The 17,150-nt window shown below is 43.3% G+C and overlaps 2 long non-coding RNA genes across 2 annotated transcripts in view; both read left to right on the top strand.

The window, feature by feature from the left end:
* LOC123597954 overlaps positions 1-17,150 on the top strand; it is a 79,913-nt gene that overhangs the window by 30,127 nt on the left and 32,636 nt on the right. The gene's annotated exons all lie outside the window — the stretch shown is intronic.
* On the top strand, positions 8,037-8,688 carry LOC123597955. The gene is made up of 2 exons (XR_006712323.1): positions 8,037-8,304; positions 8,413-8,688. It is a non-coding gene; the product is annotated as an uncharacterized LOC123597955 (long non-coding RNA).

The following is a 17,150-nucleotide window of genomic DNA, read 5'->3' as shown; positions in this document are numbered from 1 at the left end:
ATGCAGCCTTCGACGGTAACGCCCCATTTTTCAATAGATTCTCATTTCCCTCTTTTGCAGCTCCTCTCCCTCACCAGTTATTTCTTGACCTTTCATCTTCTGAAGGCTGCCTAGCATGCAGACGGACAGCTTCCTTGGAATTTTTAGCTGACAGATGTGATCGCAAGTTCCCTGCCGTTGCCTGAAAATAAAGGGATCAGAACGCAAAATCGTCCCTGGTCTTTAAGAGAGGGATGATAAAGTAAGTGTCGGGGGAGGTGGTAATGAGAAGACCATACCTACTCCTGGTTTCCATCTGCACACACTCACAGCGCCTCTCGATGAGGACTCCTAGAGGCGGTGGAATTTTGTGCCCAAGTATGTTTTTTAATGTGAGATTCCACGTGGACCAAGTTGCACGTGGCCCGAATTTCAGCGAGAAAGGATTGGAACATTCTGTTTTGCCATGTCATTGTTTGTAAAGGCAGGACAGTGATTATTTTATGAATTTTTGAAGCAGTAGGAAGAGAATTAACTGGGATTGTCAGAAACCTGAGTGTGGGATTTTATTCTAGCACTCTGTAGATATGTGGGGTAATCATCCACACAGCACAGGGGTTTTCGTGAAATAATCAGGAAACACACAGCCATTTAGGTTTCCGCGCATGGCACTTCTTTGGAACTTCCTTTGTGTAGGTTACCGGTAATGCTCATGATGTGAAATCCAGTGGCAGCCTTTATGTTTTCACCTTGCTCACCCAGTTAGCAGTATTTAACACAGTTGATCCTCTATCCTTTCTAGCTCCCACGGTTGGCTGCTTTTCTTCTGTGACGCCTCGGTGGGCTTTGTCAGTTTCTCCTCCCGTGTCTGATGGAAATGTCGGTGATCATATTCTTAGCTCGCCAACTCTTCTTTCTCTGCGCTCCGTGCAAAGCGATCTCACTCGACCTTTCCAGTAGTATGTTTCATGGACATCTCAAACTTCACATGCACGCACCAGATATGTATTGGTTGATTACTAACCTGCACTTGCTGCCTTATGTTCTCCTGGAACTGCAAGGACGTGAAACCTCCGAACGACAATGCCCAGACTCCTAAAGCTGTTGACTTTCACATCAGGTTCTGCCAGTAAAAGGCATTACATGGAGATGAGGGAGGGAAAGCAGTTCAAAACCATTGTGCTTCTGGCAGGACCCCTGACAATGGCGACCCTAATGTCTTCCTGCTCAGTGGCAGCTGCCATGGTTCCAGCAGTTTCTGTAATGATGGTTTAAGCAACTTTAGTAGTAGAGGTTGCTGTAGTATTTGGGAGAGCAAAGAGGGCCCCTGCGAGGCAGCAGGAACTGATGGTTCCCTCACTGTTGGTGGCTAAGTGTGGCTCCTGAGCTCGGTCCCATTGGGGGCACCAGCTACCCCATCTCTGTGTAATATCCCACCCCCTTCTGCTTTCCAGTCCTTTCAATACCGTAAGCCTAGCAAACTTACCCATTAGTCACAACAGGCATGGCACCTAGAGCCCACAACAGTTTTAGGGACCCCAGAAGTTTTTAATTATTATTTTTTAATCAGAAAGGAAAGAAGTGAATGGAGGAAAGAGCCCATAAAAAGCAGGAGTACCTAGCTATAATGCAAAAGCTATAATGCAACCATGATCTTTGCAACCGTTTTCCAGGAACAAATTCCTCTTAGCGTGAGAAGCTGATAGCTTCTGCTTTCCTCATTTGGACACTGGCTAAGTCAATGCTCCAAATGGTACTCTTGATTCCTACCCCTGACGTCCCTGTTCTCCCCTGTCCATATCTCTCTCTCAGGGAATGGCGTCATCATTCACCATAAACTCAGAGACCCAGCCATTATCCTTGAGTCCCCACATCTAAAACATTACCAAATCCTTCTACCCGTTCAATGGACACGACATATCTCAACTCTGCCCACTGGTCTCTGCTTCTGCTGGTACCAGTTTGTCCAAGCCACTGTCAGGGCTTTCTTCTTGGCCTCAAAAACGAAACAAGACCTGGTTAGGCTGCTCCATAAGGCTCTGTGTTGTCTGGACCCTGCCTCCTCCCCCAGTATGTTTTTGTGTTCCCCAACCCTTGCTTATGCACCCAGTGTGGTAGGTGGGTTGCATTAATGGCCCCAGCTTTTCATGCCTCCCTGTTGCCATGTCTTTTGGTAGTACCTTCCCACACAGACTATGAGCTCATGTCCTTTACATGCTAACCTCACAGGTAACTACCTAAAATTGCCCCACCTCCCCCACACGTCCTAGTGCACCGTCAGAGACATTGCAGACCTGGTTTCAAAGGTTGGCCCCATTATTTTGTAGCTCTGTGACCCCTTAAGCTCTCAGATCTAGTTTCCTCATATGTAAAATGGGAATAATAAAGACCTTGTAGGGCATCATGAGAATTTAGTGGAATAAAAAGACATAATGCATGGGGCGCCTGGGTGGCGCAGTTGGTTAAGCGTCCGACTTCAGCCAGGTCACGATCTCGCGGTCCGTGAGTTCGAGCCCCGCGTCGGGCTCTGGGCTGATGGCTCAGAGCCTGGAGCCTGTTTCCGATTCTGTGTCTCCCTCTCTCTCTGCCCCTCCCTCGTTCATGCTCTGTCTCTCTCTGTCCCAAAAATGAATAAACGTTGAAAAAAAAAATTAAAAAAAAAAAAAAAAAGACATAATGCTGATCCATGATGGATCCTTAGCAAGAGTAAGGTTCTCTTATGAAATGTCACCGGCAATATTTTAAAATTAACTTCTGTTTTTGACTTAGGAGCCTACCCACCTACCCAGCAGGGTCAAAAAGACAGAAACGGCTTTGAGGAATAAAGATATCCTTGTAACTCTGCTTCAGCAAGTGTTTTACAATTACAGTAAGCGCTGAGAACTTTGGGGTGTTCTGTATCCCAATGTCTTCGTATTCACCACAGGTCTGTGCCCGTGCGTGTAGTAGACCAGGGACCCAGGAGACGAATAACATTGAACTCCGCACATGAGTGTGTTTTACGAGCGTTTTCCTGAGGATCACAGTGGAGGCATTTATGGTTGCAGAAAAAGAGACTTTTCAAGAGTCACTTCATGGGGCAAGAGACACCAAAGTGGTTATAAAAAGTAAGGCACCTCTGCATAGTGCGTCTTTTGGAAAGCAGGGCTGTCGAGGCCTTGGCATCATCACCCCTCTGGTTCCCCAGGTCGTCTTCATCTTCTTTTTTCCCTCAGGAGCTGTGAGATCTAAAAAACAGGTGAGGTTGATTGAAACAGCTTCTGCTACTGAAAGATTCCACTCCTTAAAACCAAAAAATTTAAAAAGGGATAAAAACTGCCTACAAAGGATTTTTTCCTCTGGACAGCCCTGTCATTTACGACACACAGGGCTCAGCCTTTGGCTGCCATCAGCCCCGAGAAAACCGTTGAACTCTTTCCCCTGTGTTTTGTGTTTCTCAATATTACAGCTGCCACTTGGATTTATGTGTTTCCACAGAAAGAGTGGACAAAGAGGTCCGTGCTTTTGAAGGAACAGAATCACGTTCTAGAGGAGAAATCAAAGCAAAGGGCAAATTTGGGTTCGAGGAGTCCCTGCCTCAGACATCCCTGGAACTGGTTACCTCAATGGCAGAAATGCCAGGTGTATTCTCTTGCTCACAGAGAAGTTTTCTTAAACACAGAGAAGTTAAAGTTCTCTGTGTTTAAGAAAACTTCTCTGTTTTACTATTACCTATTACTGTTACCTATTACTACCCAGCATACTTTCTTTTAGCAATTGATGTGAGGGGAATTCCTCTTATATTATAAAATTAGTGGGTTCCACTATCTATCACTGTCCTTATCCACCTGTCATCCCCAAAATGAGGAGATAAGGAACATTCAAGAAAGTCATGGAGGAACACTATTTCTCAAGAGTTATTTTCTGGAGCATTAGATGGATGATTATATTAATAAGTGTTCTGAGAGAAAAGATCCTGTGGTCAAGTGAGGTTGGGAAATGCTTCTTTAGTTAAGACGAAATAATCTCTTTTCTGCGGAACTTCTTAAAAACTTTATCTATGAGTTTCTACTGTCAACATCCAACACTGGGATCTGGCCTGTGAAAGATTTGATAAGAACGTGCTATTCACATCTTATGGGATTTTAATGGAAAAACAGCGTGAAAAAAAAAAGTTCCTGTTTTCAAGTCAGTCATTGCCTAATAGGGAGAAGATCCCATAAATAGACTATTAAAACCGACTAATAAAAGGGTAACAATGAAGACAAATATGGAGAGGACTGTGGAGGCTCAGTAGAGGGAAACTGACTGAGCAGGGGAAGCCAGTGCTTCCTGGAGCAGGTGACTCTGGAGCTGAGCCTTCACGATGAGTGCATCGTTCCAATCCCGTGGACAGGAGCCTACCTTTTCTGGTCATCTACATGGAATACGTGGTCCTTTGTCTTCACTAAAGCATAGAGCTTTTCTATGCCAGTATTTACATGCATATGCCTTTGTTATCTTCAGAAGCCAGACAGATCTAGATCCAAACCTCATCTCTCCCTATTACTACCTCTGTGATCTTGAGCAACGACCTGAGCCTCATCTGTTTTTCAGAATTGTCATAAGAATTAGAGATCGTATAAGTAAAGCACTAGCAAAGTGCCTGAAATGTAACAGAGTCAACCATTTATACTATTATTACTTTTATTAGGCCTTGAGATTATAATGGATTTGCAGATACCTAATCTAAGCGTTCGCTGGGTGTAGACCAATCCCATTCTGTAATATTACAGCTTTTGTTTGAAACTCCGCTGAAATTCAATTTTGTTTAATAAGCTCTCGGACACCAAAAGACTGTAGTGCTACAGCTGGGATAAATACAAAATGAATTAACCACAGATCTTGTCCTGGATCAAAAGTTTCCAGTTCAATGCTCGGAGTGGGGTAGAGTTGGAGAAACTAAGAGCATAATAATAGGCACAAGAGATGGGGAAATCCATAGACACTAAATATGAGACACAGATAAGATACTGTGGGAGAGAAGATCACTTCCCTTTGGCAGATGAGGGAAGGCTTCCTGAAAGAAGTGATATTTAAGCAGGCCCTGAATACATGACTCATATACGGACATAAGAGATTAGCAAGGGAAGAAAGCCAGGAGAAGAAAACAGAAGAAGCAAAGTAATAATTTGTCAATTTGGCCTACTTATGTAGCTCCTGTGGGTGATACGTGGAATATAAAACCAGAAAGATAAATTGTCAACAGATTATGAAGGGCCAGAACAGCTCACTGTTCATTTGCGTCAACGTGTCACTTTAGATAGCTCTATAAAATACAACAAACATCACTTAAATGTATAGCTGAGTTGACAAGAGAGGAAAATCTACAGGAACCCGAAGCGCCGCAAACTTCACTAGTAAGCTCATGAGCTGACCCTGTTAGTAACAAAGGTCTTGACTTCGATGTGCCTCAGCAGACAGTGAATGAGACAATAGTCCGGAGTGCTGGGGATAGATGGCTGCATACCTGGTATCCACCCACAAAGTAAGGGTCTTCGGAGCACTCTAGAAATAAAGTATACGGCTTAAAGAAATCCGTCTAATGTTAGAGGAATTCCCGAATAAAATCTGTTTGTCAGCCTGGACATAAAAACAAAGTTGTCGGGGCGCCTGGGTGGCGCAGTTGGTTAAGCGTCCGACTTCAGCCAGGTCACGATCTCGCGGTCCGTGAGTTCGAGCCCTGCATCAGGCTCTGGGCTGATGGCTCAGAGCCTGGAGCCTGTTTCCGATTCTGTGTCTCCCTCTCTCTCTGCCCCTCCCCCGTTCATGCTCTGTCTCTCTCTGTCCCAAAAATAAAATAAATGTTGAAAAAAAAAAATTAAAAAAAAAAAAAAAAGTTGTCATCTCTGATAATTTGTTACCATAGACCTGCTGCACTTGCGTGTGGAGGTTGAATAAATACTGCAGAAGAGACCTGGAAAAATGCAAGCTGAGAGATTAACGGAAAAGTTCTGCCAGACAGCTATTATTTTGGTAGCTCCGGGGAGAAGCAAGCACAAAACCATGCTGGCAGGACAGACCAGCAAACAAGGTTACAAAATATTTTTTTAAGCAGAAGCCCCATTGCAGATTAGCTCACAAGGAAAAATTATATAATTCATGAAGGAATAATCACTAGGGAAGGGTAAGAGACCAGTAAACAACGCGGAAGGAGACCTCCCAGAACTTTAGATAATAGAAACTATGAACTAGGTATCTTTAAAATGATTAAAAACATTAAAAAAGAAACCGCATATATGAGAGAAGAGGAAGACATCATTTAAAAGGTATCGGAGAAAGAATAAAAGTGAGAAATACAGTTTTTGATATAAAAATCATTATGTAGTATAAATAGTAGCCTAGGATAAGCTGAAGAAAAATTAGTAAATTGGAAAATAGACCCTAAGAAGTTGCTAAGACTATCATTTAGAGAAATACACATGAAAAAAATTTAAGAGACATGCAAAAATTTAAGAGGAATGCAAAATAATAACATAAACAGAATTGACAAGTGGAAGTAATAGTTGAAAGATGATAGCTAAAATGGTTCCATGTTTTCTATTAACTTCACTCACCACTATGACTACAGTCCACCCCACCGGTGTCTTTCACCGGGATTTTTTGGTAGCCTCCTACCCAACCTTCCTGCTGCTGCCCCCGTCTGCTCTACTCTCGACATCTGAACCTGAGACAGTAAAAGTTGGATCATATCGTGTCGATCCTCTGCCCAAAACCTTCCAGTGGCTTCCTATCCCATTAGTGGTAGACGTACATAAAAGGCCCACATAGCCCTGTTTGGCATGCCTTGTTAACTCTCTGAACCCTTAACCCCTTCGGCCCTCTGCTTTGTCCTCCCTCTCTGCTCCAGCCATACCTCCCTCCTTGCTCTTCCTCAAACACTTGAGTCAAGTTTCCCCCTCCAAACCCTTGACCTTGCAGTCTCTTGGGTTTGGATGCTCTCCCCCCACATAGCTGCATGGGTCCTTCCTTCCTCTCCCTCAGGTCTTTGCACAGATATCACCTTGTGTGTGAGGCCTTGCTTAATAATTCTATTTAAAATCACAAATCCCCCTCCCTACCCCTAGCACACCTTTATTCCCTTTTATGACTCATTTTTCCATAGCACCCATCACTTATAAAATATATTTTGTGTATTGATTCACTTATTTCTGTCCCCCATCTTCTACTACCCAATCCAAGAATGTAAACTTTGCACGTGATAACGTCAACACTAGTGAAAATTGGCTAACACAGTAAGTGCAGAAAAATTCATAACTTTAAATTGCTATATTATAAAAGAAGGCTGCATATTAGAATGCCAAACCTGAACCCAACAAATTAGAAACTTTTAAAAAGTGTAAGCCCAAAGGAAGAAATGAGCAGTGTAAGAACGAAAGTTAAATGCGTAGAAAACAAAGCTGTATTAGAGAGGATTGTTAAAATTAAAGCCATTATTCAATTTTAAAACATGAATTTAAGGGAAAAACCTCCAGAGAAGCTGGTTATGAAGGAAGCAGGCAACGTTTGTAATTGGCCTCACGAGTTAAAATGTGGCCATAACAGTAAAAGCAAGAGAGAAATGAAAAATACTGAAGCAATTCTATAGACAACTTTATGTCAAAAATTTTGAAAACTTAGAAGAAATGGAACATTTGCTACCCGATTATAACTTACTTCCAAGAAGAGCAGTAAGGAATGAGAAGGAGGGGATCCCAGGGCCTTCGTGCCTAGATCTAATCTTCAGGGTTAATTTTAAAAAGATTTGATGTGGGGCGCCTGGGTGGCGCAGTCAGTTAAGCGTCCGACTTCAGCCAGGTCACGATCTCGCGGTCCGTGAGTTCGAGCCCCACGTCCGGCTCTGGGCTGATGGCTCAGAGCCTGGAGCCTGTTTCCGATTCTGTGTCTCCCTCTCTCTCTGCCCCTCCGCCGTTCATGCTCTGTCTCTCTCTGTCCCCAAAAAAATAAATAAACGTTGAAAAAAAAATTAAAAAAAATAAAAAACAAAAAATAAATAAAAAGATTTGATGTGATTATCGCAAAATGTTAAGATTTGGCAAGGCTAGGCGGTGAATACATGGATGCTTATTACATTATTCATTCATCTTTTAGTATCTTGAAACATGCCACGATTAGGAAAGAAGACTGTGCCAAAACAATCTGTCTTTTTTGGTAAGCAGTGAGTAACTTTTGAAGGTGTTTAACGGGAAGTCTGACCATTGAGTGCTTCAACAGGCAGGCCATCATGGAAACCTGAGTGCTTTCTCTTCCCTCTCACTGAATGGATCTCAACACTCCTTGGTTCAAATGAAAATCCAGAATGAACAGGTACAGACAAGGTGGGTCTCACCAAGCCAGACATGGAACAAAGTTGCTTTATTGAGAAACTTTCTGAGGAGACTAATATGAAACTGTTTGTTTTGTTTGTATGTCAAGGCACCCGGAGGCAACCACACAACATTGTGAAATCCTTGGAACATAACCAGTTTAAACCGGTGGTGTTTCAGGCGGGGAGAGTGAGCTCCTCCGCGCAGAAGTTGTGAGACTGCCTAACACCTCTGTTATAATCAAGCAGAAGCAAAATCAAAACGTTATTTCTACCAAGTGCAATTTATAGAAGAGATTGCGTATAGAAAGGATCATGTAAAAACTATATGTGTTTATATCTCTACTTGCCACAGCTTACAAAAAAAATTCCTCTGTAGAATTCCATTATTGTTGTTTTATGTTTTTCAGTTTCTCTGTGCAATATGTAATTATTTCAACCTCTGCCCCTTTGTCTGTATTAGTGGGCTAGAATTCGGAAGGGGTTCTTTCTGAGAACTCCAATAGTCTCAGGAAAGCAATCTTCCCCCACTCAGCTCATCTTCCCTGATCTAAATAATTCTAGTTCTTGAATGCCCCAGTGACTTGAATAGGATGAAGCTTTCAAGACATAGTGTTCCCTTCAAGTATTTAATCTCAAAGAAAAGCAAGCTTCATTCCCTCAAGGAAAAAGAAACCTAATGCTAAATATGAATTGCTTTTCATTTCTCTGTTCTCTCTCTCTCTCTTTTTCTCCTTCTGAGACTGTTTTTATCTAGATAAAGGAACGAAATGGCCAGAGCCATTATCTGGATAATTTAATTCTAGGATATTTTGCCCAAGATTGGATGGCTGAGATAAAAAGTAGGATTTTACAATGTTAGGCTATTAGCTGCAGCCTTGATGCTTAGAAGTAGTTAGAAAAGATGGGAGTCTCTCTTGGAGGGATGGGAAGTGAAGGACAAAAGATAAAACAACGGGAAAAGGAAAAGAATGGGTTTCTTCTGAACGCTTGACTGTGTTCCAGATACTCCACGTAAATCACCTAAGTGAACTCTTGCACTCTCTCCAGGGAGTAGTTATCGTGTTCTTCGTGCCGCGGGTGACGAGCTGACTGGAACAGGTGGAATAATGACCAAGTGGGGGGCACGGAGGTGCATTAAAGGATCTCCGTTAAAGGAAACCTGCCGCTGCATCCTCAGATCTACACTGGCATTTTTGCCGAGACCACCCTCCACCCAGGCTGCTCCCCGGCCATGACCGAGCACAGCAGTGGCCCTAGAGCTGTGCGGTCCTGCCCGAGGTGGGATTCCTCCAACTTCCGCCCCGAGGCTCTGCATTAGCCAGGCCAGCGTTTTCTCAGAACCGTACTCAGATCTGCAGGGATTTTCCTACCGGATGCTGCTTCCTTCCCCCTGTCCTTTCACAGTATCAGACCTGCATTACCTACCCTCCCCTGTTCCCTCTATCTTTATCCTTTGTATCACTCTCCCCAGCGAGTGTCTTGTACATCCTGCCTTGTCATCTGCTTCTCAAGGGACCTTACCTGACACGGGCCACGTAACTAATGACTGTCACAATGAAAGGCTGATTCCAAAGGCATTGCTCTTTCAGTATTGACATTAACACCACTAATGGTACTAATATTGATACTGTTAATAATTAACGCTGTGTGTATATCCTTTGTTGAGTACTTCCTGTGAACTAGGTGTTGCGCTTAGACTTCCGTGCATTATCTCGTTCCGTTTTCACCACCGTCTATAGTAAGATAGATGTGATCTGCATTTTGCAGATGAGAAGACAGAGGCTCAGAAATGTTATTAATTTATCCATAGCACGTAATTATCCGGTAGCCTAACCAGGATTTGCACTTGGGTTTGTATGACTCTAAAGTCCATGTTCTTAACCCCTCTGTACATTCTGTAGCGTCTGTTCCTTACCATAAACCACCCCGCCTCCTTCCAACTTACGTGACTTTACATGTTTTTGGACTCCGATTTGACGGGTATTTTTCCACTTGAGAATAAGCAGCAAGCATTTATAAAACACCAGCCCCGTGCCCAGGTTTTTGGATATAACCTGAGGATTCAATAAAAGGAAAGGGCTAGTTCCTGCTTCCAAGGAAATCGTTATTAATCCGTGACATTATTAACAATGTAAGTGAAGAGAAACTATCGATAACGTCCAAAACAAAAAACCATCCAAGAAGCTAGACAACTATATGGCTGTTATTAAGTGACACTCCTTTTCAGAACGACACAACATAAAAGTGAACAAACGCCAAAGGCTATGAGATTTCAAGAGAGCAAAGAGTCCCTATTTAGCTGTAAAAAGGGAACTAGCTCTTGAAGAGTCTGTAACATTTGGAAAGGCAGAAAACGGGAGATAGCAAATGTGCTAGCTGGAGGAAGAGTCAATCCTTAACATAATGACAGATTCAGGGAGAAATGTAATTAGTAAATTCTCACTTGGCATCACCTAAAACATTCCCTCCTAGAGAATATAGTGGCATGTACTATAATGGAAATAATATGCACTTGGCTGTCAGACAGACCTGCAACCCCCAAGACCGTCAGCAAGAACTGGTTAAACAATAAAACCGCGAACTAGGGCAACCAGAAGGATGTTTAATGGTGCTGCACGGGAAATTTAATTGTGCGCAGGTATCTCCCCAATTGGGGAATCTGTTTTGATCCTGGACCTCATTCAGGAACCTACCCTTCCTCACTCAAGGAGTCTTAAAATACTTCCTGACATGCAAAAAGACAGGGGGGGGGGGGGAGGGGCAAAAAACCACATACTAAACCCAAAGAGAAAAATACTGAGGCCACTGGCCTTGAGTGTACAGGCTACCGGAAGGTTGTTGGATTCTACACTCAGAATGAAGCCCTGCTGTTAGTAACTCTCTGCCTACCGGTCACCTGTTAGCATCTTGGAAGCAAGCAAAGCCTCTTTATCAGTTCCTTAGAGAAGTTCCAATGTTTGAAATAAACACTGAAACAGCATGAGCAAAGGTTGAGAATTTTCTGTAACACAGCATGGAGAGCCCTGTTACAAATAATCGGTAACTCAGAATGAAGTTGTCTTAGGCCCACAATTCAGGAGAGACTCAGAAAGAGATCCATAGAACTTGGATGATATAGTAAATGAGGAGTTGAGACCAGGCCAAAGCAGAAATTGTCCCATTAGCCTTAGCCGGTTGAGGCCTTCCTCCTTAGAGAGAAGGAACTGGATGTTACTGTCACAGCCTGCTGGGTACCACTGGCTTCTCTGTGGCCAGTTACAGCATGAGGTGCACAGTCCATTAAGTTTTCCAGGTGGGCCAGCCTACACTGATGCGTTGAGGGACCCCCCCCAACTGAATGAACTTCTGAGGAGCCAAAGTGAGAAGCCCTGGATAGGAGGGGAGGAAGAAAGTCTTACTTTTCACTCCTCATTGAGATGTTCCCAAAACTAATAATATGGTACATCATTTTTATTTTTTTAATTAGTTTTTTAATGTTTATTTTTGAGAGAGGGAGAGAGATGGGGCACGAGCAGGGGAGGGGCAGAGAGAGAGCCGGAGACACAGAATCCAAAGCAGGCTCCAGGCTCTGAGCTGTCAGCACAGAGCCCGATGCGGGGCTTGAACCCACGACCTGTGAGATCATGACCTGAGCCCAGGTCAGACGCTCAACCGACTGAGCCACCCAGGTGCTCCTGGTATGTCATTTTTAATAAGAAGCCGCAAACTGAAAGATGAACAGCATAGCCAGAAGGAGGAGAGCGGAGGAGTTAACTGTGGAAGGGTGGGGTTTGGAGGGGGCCAGAATCACATAGGGCTTCCTGGGCTGCTTTAAGGATTACACACATGGGAAGTCCATAGATTACACACATGGGAAGACACGGAAAGGTTTTCAGAAGGAAGGTGACATACCGATTTCTGTTTCCAGAAGATTTGTCAGGGTGAGACTGGGTATCAGTGTAAAAACAGCAAAGTTGTAACAGTAGTTCCAACAAGTGCCCATGGTAGCTGGACTGTTGGTGGTAGTGTGAGTGAAGAGAGTACGTTGATTAAAGAGAGCGTGAGAAGGTGGAACCTCACAGGACAGGTATGGTGTAGGGGGAGGGAGAGGGAGAAATCCAAGATGGCTCCTAGATTTCTGACCTGCTTACCTGGAGGGGTGGTGGTGAGCTCACTGAGCTAGGGAGCACCGGGAAGCCGGTACCAGGAAGGATCACAGACTTGCTCTTCGGTGTGACTTTCAAGGGCTTTGAGACAGAAGAAGCAGGGAAGGTGGGTATGTGTGTCGGGAGCGCAGAGGAGGGGTCTGAGTGGGGACATAAGTGACTGGAATGGGTGCCGGTACATGGGCTGAGACTGAATGGGAAAGTGGAGTTCACAGGGAGTCAAGGAAAGAAAGAACAGTTACTCACTCAACAGGGCTTGCATTCTTTTCTCCTTGATCTTGGGCCAAATCCTCTATTATCAGCCTCTCTTACAAGGTAATATCACTGTGTTCCTCTGTTTGTACCCCTGTAGGACTGTAAGCTGGTTGAGGGCAACTCTCTTTTACTTATTTAAATGTACAATGCCTAGCAGAGTGTTCAGCATAGAGTCGGGGCAAATAAATAATGGGTGAGCAGGTGCATGAATGAAGAGTATAGCTACAGAATAAACCAGGGATTGAGACCTGAGAAATCTGGTTTCTGCTTTCCTTCTTCTGTGCAACCACTGGAAACTCACCTGATGGGGTTTTTTTTTTTTTTTTTTTTTTTTTTGAGGGGGAGGGGAGAGGCAGAGAGAGAGGGAGAGAGAAAAATCTTTTTTTAAATATTTATTTATTTTTGGGAGAGCATAAGTGGGGGAGGGGCAGAGAGAGGGGGGACAGAAGATCCAAAGCAGGTTCTGCACAGACAGGTTGGCAGCAGTGAGCCCAGTGTGGGGCTCCAACTCACAAACTGTGAGACCACGACCTGAGCCAAAGTCCGATGCTCAACCAACTGAGCCACCCAGATGCCCCAGGGAGAGAGAAAAATCTTAAGCAGGCTCCACACCCAGTGACAAGCCCAATGTGGGGCTTGATCCCACAACCATGAGATCATGACCTAAAACCCAAAGCAAGAGATGGACAGTTTCTGAGCCAGGCGCCCCTCGCCTGATTATTTTATAGCTCAATTTTCTTATTTAATCTGCTTGATACATCATAGGACATGTGCTTAGTGAATGAAGGCATAGTCTTCCTGACATCATAGGAGGAAGGGGTCCAACATCTACCGGATACCTAATATGTGCTACTGCCCTGATCCTGGAGCACGTGCACACACGTGCACATGCGCGTGCGCGCACACACACACACACACACACGCAATCTCAAAATTAATCCTCGTAACCATGCTTTGAAGGTAGATAGGATTGTCGTCACCTTTACACATGAAGACATCCAGATTCAAATACATTAAATGATATTTCAGGTCACACAGAGTAAGTAACTAGGGCACAATCAGAGGCAGAGGCAGTCCCAGACCCAAAACCTTATTGCCACTTGTTTGAGAAAGTTAAGAGCAGGGTATACAAATGAGGCACTGCTATTGTTTCAGGTACTAGCCTAAAGGCACACATCTAAATGTTTGTTTCTGTATAAAGCAGCCCAACTGGTTCTCCTACAAATTCACACAGGATGTGAGGCAAGAGAGAGATTTCAAATATTTATTAAGTGGGGATAAAAGGTCCAGATCTTGCCGAAGACCGTTTCGTTTTGGTTTTACTTTTCAACCTGGCAACTAATAGCAAGGGAAGCAAGTGAAATGTTGGCAGACAAGTTGGCTAAAGTACCAGACTTCTTTGTCATCCAGTCAGACACCAGAGATGGAAAAAAAAAAAATCTGACTGGTTATCTTTGTCTGGTCTTTCTTGACTGATTTTCTTTGGAGGTATCAGGGATGGTCCATTCCCCTAGTTAAAAAGGACTTTACACACAAAGGTTACCTAATATTTGGCAGGGGGGTGAAGAATGAATGATGGACATGTACAGGTTACTTACGTGAAGAGTTTATCACATTATACATGAAAGCCCATGTTTTCACTCCATAGAATGTACAGGCACACATGCATGTAAATATGTTGGTGAGTTAGATGTGTACGTATTTCATTTTCATTGCAAGTTGTCGTTCTTCTTTTTCTCAGACGTCTTATTTTCTTTGCCCTTTTGTGAAGAAAATGTCCTTTTTCCTGTTTCTTTTTCCTTTTGGCTGTCAGGAATCTCAAAACTCATGCCACGCCTGATTAGAACAGTTTCCTGGGGTTTTGTTGTAAATGGTCCCTCATAGACCGGACTTTTAGTAATAGACCCCCTTCCATGCCTTTTGTTGTAAGCTCCGGCAAATCGCTGCTGGAAGTATGAGGTAGGTTCTATGAATAGCCCTGATTCTTCACCCATCCCAGCATGCACATCCTCGCCGTGGCCTCATCAAGGGTGGAGTGTAGTTCCCCACCCCTTGACTTGAGATCTGCCCCGTAACTTGCCTGGAACAATGACAGATGCTGGAAATGACACTGCTGAGCCTCGGTTTGCAAAAGCCTTAGTGTTCCCACTTGCCTTCTTACACATCTGCCATTACAACGAAAAGGACAAGTTCAGGCAGCCCACTGGTGGCTGGAGGATGAGAGACACGTAGAGCAGACTTGCCCTACCTGCACACAGTCTAGATGAATGTCAGCGGACTTCCAGTAGACTTGTAGATACAAAAGCAGTAATAAATGACTCTTGTTTTTAGCCACTGAGTTTTGGCTAATTTTTTTGCAAGCGAGTTAACCAGTACAAGGTTAATGGGAAATATTTCTACTTTATTTTTTTTTATTTTTTTTAATGTTTATTTATTTTTGAGACAGAGAGAGGAAGAAAGAGACAGAGACAGAGCATGAGTAGGGGAGGGACAGAGAGAAGAGGGAGGCACAGAATCCGAAGCAGGCTCCAGGCTCTGAGCTGTCAGCACAGAGCCCAGTGCGGGGCTGGAACTCACAAACCGCGAGATCATGGCTGGCCTGAACTGAAGTCGGACGCTTAACCGACTGAGCCACCCAGGTGCCTATTTTAAATATACATACATATATGTATCTATGGTTAGTATACTGAATGCATCGAGTCTTTTAATTTTCAGAAACAGTATATTATTTCATAATTCAATACTTCAGAATATGTGCTTTTTCACTCAGTCTGCTTACTGAACTTCTATTCATCCTTTACAACCCTATCATCATGTCAGAAATCTCTGTGAAGACTTGCCGATGTCTCTTGAATCATTTCCTCCTCTGGATTAAATGTAAACCTTCAGTGTATTTGTTTTTTCTCTCACTAGATTTTTGTGACACCCAAAGTCAGAGACTAGGTTTCATGATTCTTTGTAACCTCTTCATGGGCATATCAGACATTCAAAAATGTACATCAATGGATATGCCCTGTGATCAATTTCCAATCAATTCACTTGTTGAGAACAAACTGTCCAAGAAGATGGTCCTCTAAGGAATACTGAATATGTTGCTTTTGGAAAACCCAAGGCATTGGTGTTACTAAGGAAACAAAGCACTCGTATAGTATGTAAAATCTAGTGCGGTGAAATGTAAGTCAACTCAAACAATGCTCTCAAGCCCAGACTTGCTCCCCGGCATCAGGATGATAGTTAATAGATAATGTCACAACAGTCCTGAACTTCAGTGAGAAAGGAAGTGCCAAAGTAATTTCTTCCCATTGATTTCTCAGAAGGCTGCAGTTAACTTCATTATTCCTATTGACATCAAATGAAATAACGTGATAAATGGAATAATGAAAATTAGCTTCAACAGCAGCAGAGTATACGTATTCAGGAAATTTTATGTGATGATCTAAACACTATGGATGGATGGAAAATACTTACTTAGGGTTTAATGTGCATATGTAAGTTGGTGCACGGCACTAGGAAAGAAACTTGTTAATGAGCACTGTGTGCCCTTTGTGCCATCTGTTACACTGTCCGGATCAATTATGGTGAGGTGGTCCCAACAACCTGTCTTGAAATGATTTAAATTTAGTGGTAGGGAAGGACATGGGTTCCTCTAGAATTTACATCATGTTATAAATCATCTGTAAGTGGTGAAATGACTGGGTCCATGAGATCGGACCAGGACTCTCTGTACCTACATCAAAATAGTTTGTTAAAAAAAAAAAAAAAAAAAAAAAAGGGGGCGCCTGGGTGGCGCAGTCGGTTAAGCGTCCGACTTCAGCCAGGTCACGATCTCGCGGTCCGGGAGTTCGAGCCCCGCGTCAGGCTCTGGGCTGATGGCTCAGGGCCTGGAGCCTGTTTCTGATTCTGTGTCTCCCTCTCTCTCTGCCCCTCCCCCGTTCATGCTCTGTCTCTCTCTGTCCCAAAAAATAAATAAACGTTGAAAAAAAAAATTTAATAAAAAAAAATAGTTTGTCAAGCAAGGGAGTGTAGTGTGGTCCTTCAGGACTGCTCTCAGCATTGAGCACATATAAACCCATTTAAATCTCACAGCATTCATTGAAGTAGTTCTACTTTTATTTCCACCTTGCAGAGAAGATTTTCATTGGTACGGAATCACAATTTTCTCCTCCCCTGTTTCTGAGTTCCCGGTCGACTGGGAGCTAAAACAAGGAATGAGAGAAGCAGCAGTCAATTATGTCAGATTCTTGGTAAATATTGATAAGAAAGGACAGCTGGGTCTATGACAAGACTCAAACTTCCTATTATGTTTCTCCAAGATCAAATGTATGTACAGGGAACAGCATCAACAGACAAAAACGTATTACAAAGATTTAAAAAATATTCATATTGCTAACATTCTTTCTCCACCGATATGAAACACCATCTGTGTTACACATGTAGTGCCGTTA

This window comes from Leopardus geoffroyi, chromosome C1, assembly GCF_018350155.1.
Source record: "Leopardus geoffroyi isolate Oge1 chromosome C1, O.geoffroyi_Oge1_pat1.0, whole genome shotgun sequence".
Lineage (NCBI taxonomy): Eukaryota > Metazoa > Chordata > Mammalia > Carnivora > Felidae > Leopardus > Leopardus geoffroyi.
The sequence above is the reverse complement of the archived record's forward strand: the minus strand, read 5'-3'. Positions and strand labels throughout refer to the sequence as shown.